Genomic DNA, 6,074 nt, shown 5'->3' on the forward strand with positions numbered 1-6,074 from the left:
AATTTTACACAGGAAAAGACCCGAATACAACAACACCAGCATACCTACACCTGTGAAAATAAATGTAATCTAATATATATATATATGTGTGTGTGTGTGTGTGTGTGTGTGTGTGTGTGTGTATATATATATATATATATATATATATATATATATATGTATATATATATATATGTATATATATATATATATATATACACACACACATACATACACACACACACACACACACACACACCTTGTGGGGAAGGTTGTTGAGAAGGTGGTGGCCTTCCAGCTTCAGCGTACCTTGGAGGAAGCTAACTATCTTGACCCCTTCCAGTCCGGCTTCAGGCCCGGTTACAGCACAGAAACCGCTTTGGTCGCATTGACCGATGATCTCTGGAGAGCCAGAGATGGAGGCCATGCGTCCATCCTGGTTCTCCTTGACCTCTCAGCGGCTTTCGATACCATCGACCATGGTATCCTTCTGCGACGACTGCGGGAGGTGGGGGTAGGCGGCACTGTTTTGCAGTGGTTCTCCTCCTACCTCTCGGACAGGTCGCAGTCGGTGTTGGTGGGGGGGCAGAGATCGTCCCCGAGGCCCCTAACTTATGGGGTGCCGCAGGGCTTGGTCTTATCCCCCCTACTATTCAACATATACATGAAACCGCTGGGCGAGATCATTCGGAGGCACGGGATAAAATACCATCAATACGCGGACGATACACAGTTGTATCTGTCCGCCCCGTGCCAACTCAATGAAGCGGTGGACGTGATGAACCGGGGCCTTGAGGCTGTTAAAGACTGGATGAGAGCTAACAAACTGGTACTCAACCCGGAAAAGACCGAGTGGCTGTTGTGTTTTCCTCCCAACAATTTGGCTAATGTTCCATCAATCAGGCTGGGGGGGCAAAATTTATACCCCTCAGACAGGGTCCGCAACTTGGGAGTCCTCCTGGACCCACAGCTGAATTTTGACCATCACTTGTCAGCTGTGACCAGGGGGGCATTTGCCCAGGTTCGCCTGGTGCGCCAGTTGCGGCCCTACCTGAACCGGGAGGCCCTCACAACAGTCACTCGAACCCTTGTGCTCTCTAGGCTGGAATACTGCAATGTGCTCTACATGGGGCTGCCCTTGAAGAGCATCCGGCGACTTCAGCTAGTCCAGAATGCAGCCGCGCGAGTGATCGTGGGCGCACCGCGGTTCGCCCACATAACACCGATCCTCCGTGAGCTGCGCTGGCTACCTGTTGATCTCCGGGTGCACTTCAAGGTCCTACTTACCATCCACAAAGCGCTCCATGGTAGTGGGTCTGACTATTTGAGAGACCGCCTTCTGCCAATTACCTCCCTGCGTCCCATCAGGTCGCACAGGGTAGGCCTCCTCCGAATTCCATCCGCCAGTCAGTGCCGACTGGCGACTACGCGGAGGAGAGCCTTCTCAGTTGCAGCTCCGACGCTATGGAACAATCTCCCCGTGGAGATCCGCACCCTCACCACCGTCCAGGCCTTCCGCACGGCCCTTAAGATCTGGCTATCCCGTCAGGCCTGGGGATAGGACTTTACTCTCTCCCTGCCCGAATGCCGAGTGAATGTTGTGCTTTTATTGTTAATTATTTTTACTCACATTTTCTTTTATGTCTTGTCTTGCACTCCCCTCCCTCATTATTGTTAGCCGCCCTGAGTCCCCTCAGGGAAAAGGGCGGCCTATAAGTGTTTAATAAAACCTATAAAAAACCTATATATATATTTTCATATATATACACACACGCACACACATACATACATACATACATACATACATATATATATATAATATATATATGCCTAAGATGTAATACAGCACAGGTTCGAATCCCAGTAAGGGTATGGCTAGCTGATGAGAGCTAAATAGCTTGAAATAGATCTATACTAGCCTCCCTTTATTTATTTATCAGCACAAATACAAAACACACACACAGACACACAGACACAGACAGACAGACAGACAGACACACACACACACACACACACACACACACACATATATATATATATATTCTACAATATAAAATAGACAATTTGTGGTAGAATGAGCTAATTAATATTTGTGTGTGTGTGTGTGGCTTTACTGCCCCCTAGTGGTGTTTTCTAATGTCGACTGCAGAGATCAAAACTATTACAATTGAAACGTATCAGTGGAATGCAATCTACTCAGAATTAATACATGAGGGAATCACTTGAAACAAATCTTTGTCATAGAATCGGTTTTCTAAGCATGAAAAAATGGGGATGAAAAAAGATTCTTTTCTAGATCTCCTTATGTATATAAATATTTTATTGATTTGCTTTTACAATCTAGGTGACAATACTATAATTTTCAAAAGAAATGGAATAAAAATACTACAAGAAGAAAAATTTAAAAGAATAACAAATGGTATAGATACAGAGGTGGTATTCAGCAGGTTCTGACCAGTTTTGGAGAACCGGTAGTGGAAATTTTGAGTAGTTCGGAGAACCGATAAATATCACCTTGGACTGGCTCTAACCCCATCTATTCTCTGCCTCCTGAGTCCCAGCTGATCAGGAAGAAATGGGGATTTTACAGTATCCTTCCCCTCCCATGCCCACCAAGCCACACAACCGGTAGTAAAAATTTTTGAATCCCACCACTTTATAGATACTATAGATCCTATACCATTTGTTATTCTTTAACATTTTAGATACTATAAAGACTTAATGAATTGTCAAAATATCTGAGATAAGCCACAAATCTAAAATATGCTACCAATATATTCTAACATGCAATTAAAAGCTTGAAGTACTGTAAGACATAACCAGTTTCTAAATAAATCATGTATCTGTTGAACTTTAAAAATATTTGGTTAAAATCATTAAAGTCAATAAGAGGAAAAAAACCATAGGTAGTCCTCGAATTATGATTACAATTGAGCCCAAAATATCTGGTGCTAAGTGAGACAGTTGTTAACTGAATTTTACAACCTTTCCTGCCACAATTGTTAAGTGAATCTCTGAAATTATTAGGTAACATGGTTGTTAAGTGAATCTTCCTTCCCCACTGACTTTGTCAGAATATTGCAACGGTTGTAAGTATTAGTCAATTACTAAACATCTGAATTTTAATCACGTGGCCGTGGGGATTCTGCAATAGTCACAAGTCTTCAAAATGGTCATAAAATCACTTTTTTTCAGTGCTGTTGTAACTTTGAGCGGTTACTAAATACTGTAAATTGTTGTAAGTTGAGGACTACCTGTATGGATAATAATACACGAACAGAGTACTGCAGACAATGTGTGTGTAGGTTATTTTTCAAAATAAAAACTCTAAAATTCAAATTTTAGCACAATTCCATGTATAGAATTGCAGTTGTAACTATAATTGGAATTAAAATTTAATTCCAAATAATATTGTTTTATATGTTAAACTTACTTTTGAAATATGAAGTTATTCTAGACATTGAAGCACATTCCTACAATTTGGTTGATCCATAGAGAGCATCAAAGATCTTTTCCAATTAAAAACACATAAAACCTTTGCAGTTGTTAACATATATATAATGCCAGTTCAATAGACTTTTTTTTAAAAAAAAACACCTATGATTTAGTGAATCTTATTCAGGATGAATTGGAATTGTGACTGAAAACAGCATTATTCCTTCCTTGATTTTCATAACCTGAGTAGCAAACATGATTTTCCAAATTGACCAATTCCAGTCTGTTTTAATTCACTGATGTTTAAAATACCAATGCATAAGAGGTTTATTTAATTTTTCATTTAATTTGTGTTGCACTTTTCCATGCCCTTCTAACTTTCTGTGTTCCTGTTGTAATTCTGCTTTTGGACTTTCAGTTTTCTTTTTCAGCGTGGCAATGTACGCAACCAGATGCCTCAGAAGTTTTAATCTACCAATTTCATAAATACCATTAGTAATCCAAAAACTCTTCCTCAGTAGCATATTGAGTGCCTTTGACCAGAGAGAGCCATCATCTGGGACTATATTATTAATTACTTTATATTATCTGTGTTGTTTTCTTGGTAAAATTCAAGAGTGGCTTGCCATTGTCTTCTGTATAGCATGAAATGATGCCTTTCCCATTGTCCATAAAGCGATGAAGTCTCCAGCATCTTCCTATATTGCTGTTGCCTAATTTAGGTGTTTATTTGATTTATTTGGGCAACTAGGATGATCTTGGCTGACCCTGCAGAGATTACAGGTAGTCCTCGATTTATTATTCACTTAGTGACTGCTCGAAGTTACAACGGCACTGAAAAAGGTGATGACCAATTTTCAGACTTATGATTGTTGTAGCATCCCCATGGTCATGTGATTTACATTCGGATGCTTGACAGTTGATTGACATTTATGACGATTGCGGTGTCCCTGATCACCTTTTACAACCTTCTTAACAAGCAAAAGTCAAAGGGGAAACCAGATTCATTTAATAACTGGGTTTCTAATTTAACAGCTGCAGTGATTCACTTAAACAAATGTGGCAAGAAAAGTTGTAAAATGGGACAAAGCTCACTTAGCAACATATGTCTCGGCAACATAAATTTTACCCTCCCACCATCTTTCACCATCCCTCTTAGGAATACCCCATGCTCCACAATGAGGCACCATAGCAGGACTATCTATGGATGGTAGTTTTACTAAAATGTTTTAAAGGTTTATGTTAAGCTCTAAATGGGAAAACTAAATGTACAATTCTATGTGAATGTCAAACAATGACATCAATAAATCTATACAATCAAATGATAATTTGGCATAGGACTGGGTAAAACCTTGTGCCAGACTGGTCTGACATAGTTCTTCGGATAATCTTGTTTTAAGAAGACTACAAGTTACGTGGTAAGAGCTGCATCACAGGAATTGTTTTTCAGTGGTTTAATTCTGGGGAATTGTAATAGAAGTAGTCCTACCTGAATATTATCCTGTTGTGTACTTGAGGATAATAAGCTAACACATTTAGGAGAACTAGTTTGGTGTAGCAGTTAAAGGCACTAGGTTAAAATAATGGGAGATTCCTAGGCTGGTCTTAGCTATGAAGTCACCTGGATTACTTTGGGCAGTCACTCCTCAGTCCTAGAAGGTGACAATGGAAAAAAAATGTTTCTGAAAATGTTGCCAAGTAAATGACAGGGACTTTTGTCCAAGCAGCCATTAAGAATCAAGATTGACTTGAGACTTCCTGGGAGGAGCTTGCTGGTGGAGGCAGCAAAAAATCAGCTGCCTCCGAATTCCTGGCTACGTACCTGTTTAGAGGATCTTCCATCTGACGTCTTATCAGGTTTTCTTATCCTTCAGGCAAGAAGGAAAGAAGAAACTGTTTTGCTGGCAAATGCTCTTCGATTTTTGCAGCTTTTGTGCTTGCAAGGAAAGGGGGGCTAGCCCAAGGCAGAACGGCTGTCCGTGCTGGGAACTTCAAACTGCCTTGTGCAGGGACAAAGTAAGTCTCCCCCACTCTACTCAAAGTTTTGTTTGATTTAATCTTATCACGAGCTGAATCCATTTACTGCGTGGACAATAATTGTTTATCAACATTTTAGCTTCTTTTCTTTTTCTCCTCCGAAAAATTATTTACTTAGAGGCTTTTAAAATGGCGCCGAGCAGGCTGGTTTCTCCGGTAATAACGAACACTTTTTGCTAATCCTCACAAGAATTCAAAACAAAAGAGATTGCTTATCATATGTTTTGGTTTCACAATAGAAGAATTTTACTCCTTCATTAACTTTCCTTATTTGGAAGTTAAATGGTGATGAATCTGCTGAACGGTTTTGATACAATGTTTACTCACTGAAAGTTTTGCCAAGCCTTAAACTTCAAAATAAAAGCCTCTTTACTTAAAGCTGCATATACAGGCAATAGAGTTCTACTAACTGCAGGCAGATAAATTTTGAAATGGCCTCAAAACCAAATATTAACTTGAAGTTGTCACCCTCTACTTCCAGGGGCACATCTTCAGTGCCTGGCACAAAGCTGCAGCCTCCGCTTCCTACGCCCCCTGCTGGGGATGTGTTAACGAAAGAATTTTTCCTGAGTAATCTAAGTGAGGCTCTTAATGCACAGACAATTAAAATGGAAGATAAGTTT

The sequence above is a fragment of the Thamnophis elegans genome, chromosome 1, assembly GCF_009769535.1.
Source record: "Thamnophis elegans isolate rThaEle1 chromosome 1, rThaEle1.pri, whole genome shotgun sequence".
Taxonomy (NCBI): domain Eukaryota; kingdom Metazoa; phylum Chordata; class Lepidosauria; order Squamata; family Colubridae; genus Thamnophis; species Thamnophis elegans.